Consider the following 1,984-nt stretch of genomic DNA (forward strand, 5'->3'; position numbering starts at 1 on the left):
GTGTCTTCAGGCAACTGTACCTATACTGATGTGTGACGGAGGCTCCTGTAAAAGTGTGATTGTGGCATTTCTGAATCTTTTGCTCTCAGCTTTCTCTTGCTGTTACGCTGTTGTCTGTCTCGCATCTGTTTCTATCTCAGTCTTTACCGCATTCTTCACATAAACCCTTCAAATGTGAACTGATTATACTGAAAATAACCGTATAGGGATAAAAAGCGAATAAATGGTACAATCATGTCAATCATGATAAAATGCAATCATTGTGCAAATCAATGTGATATAATGCTTAAACAATTTGCAACGTATATATAATATGACCAGTGTAATATCGTTTGCCATTTTTGATTCTCTGTTAAAATGTGCTTTAAGAATGCTTATGAGATTGAACTAGACTGAGATTGACACTGCTTTTTATTATTATTTATTTGCAGCGTAACAGCAATAGCAATAAAATATATGTTTCAGACATTGTGACTTTATTTTTCCACAGGGCTGAAATCACTCTAGGGAACATCATCAAAAAGAAAGGCTGGAGGTGACCTGCTTTTGTTTTTATTTCTGTCATTTTTGATTCATTTAGTTGCAAAACAGTTTGACTATATGGATGAAGTAGCCCGCAATACATATTCTTCTCATTTTTGATTTATGGATAATGTGTTCTGGATATGGTCAATCTTTGATCAATTTTGGAAATGTAGGACAGTATTAGGTTTGTCCTCACTATAATAAGCACCTTTTTTTTTCAGACGGTCCAGTTATGTAGTAACGACTAAGATCTACTGGGGAGGACAGTGAGTATCTGTTCAGTTCTATCTTGTACATTGAGATGGACACAAAAGATTCAGAATAGTATTAAAATTAATATTTGTAACCGCTTCTGTTCAGTTCTTTGATAAAGGTTCCTTAACCATTTGCCACTCTGTTCTTTAAATACAAGTCTTTAACTATAAATCTTAGGTTACCAGCAAACGTAGCAAGTGACATTTTGTAAATCTGCAGTTATAAATGCAAAAAGAAAAAAAAAAGTGAACGCCGCTGATTTTGCAAAGTAAACAATTTTACTTAAAAGTTAGACTTCCGTTTTCCACCGCTAAATTTAAAAAGAAAGCTAAACTGTGACTTTTTTTTTTTTTTACTTTGGACAATTCATATTTTATTGTGGGTAAAGTCAGAATTGAAAGTTATAAAAGATATAACGTTGCAGTCTTTATGTGCAGGCTCACACATTATACATATAAATAATATAAAAAATGTTGTGTTTAAAATATAGGTTGTTGAATACCAGCTGCTTGTTCACCATGCTGAGACTCAGCACAAGTTACAGTGATTGCCTTTTGTCTATATTCATCTTAAGAGGCTTTCTGACTACATTTCCTCTCTGACATTTGCATTTCTAATCCTCAGGGCAGAGACAGAGAGAGGCCTGTCCAGAAAACACATCATCGAAGGTAAAGTGTGGTTTATGAATAATAAGACGATCGCAATAAAGCAGACAGGCGGTGATCACGATGTGTTTACAGGTCTCAGAGGTTCCCTGTCTAGACTACAGCTGGATTACGTGGATATTGTCTTTGCCAACCGAAGCGATGTGAACAGCCCTATGGAAGGTCTGCGATTTCTTTTATGGCATGTTTTGAAGATGCATAATTGATGGCGTATCGCTTATCGCGAGTGCTGTTGTGTGTTGGTCTTTACAGAGGTAGTGCGTGCGATGACATTTGTTATAAACCAGGGTATGGCCATGTACTGGGGCACGTCACGCTGGAGCGCCATGGAGATCATGGTACGGTTTTCTCTCCATGCATCAAAACTGGTCACTCTTTATTCTGGGGACCGATTCTCACTGGATTCTATCTACGCCTCAGTAAACTCTTAATTTGCTGTTATTGTAAGTTAGTTAGTAAGGAAGGATTAAGAGGTCTAAAATATGGCCATGAAGAATAATGTATTAATATGTGCTCTGTAAGTACTTATAAATATATAA

General features: G+C 36.1%; 1 long non-coding RNA gene across 1 annotated transcript; it reads left to right on the top strand.

Annotated features, from left to right (window-relative positions):
* The first annotated feature begins 253 nt into the window (after positions 1-253).
* On the top strand, positions 254-1,954 carry LOC122335073. Its single transcript, XR_006248917.1, has 5 exons — positions 254-535; positions 747-791; positions 1,405-1,448; positions 1,521-1,607; positions 1,698-1,954. It is a non-coding gene; the product is annotated as an uncharacterized LOC122335073 (long non-coding RNA).
* The last annotated feature ends 30 nt before the right edge of the window (positions 1,955-1,984 follow it).

Source organism: Puntigrus tetrazona, unplaced genomic scaffold (assembly GCF_018831695.1).
Source record: "Puntigrus tetrazona isolate hp1 unplaced genomic scaffold, ASM1883169v1 S000000713, whole genome shotgun sequence".
Classification (NCBI taxonomy): domain Eukaryota; kingdom Metazoa; phylum Chordata; class Actinopteri; order Cypriniformes; family Cyprinidae; genus Puntigrus; species Puntigrus tetrazona.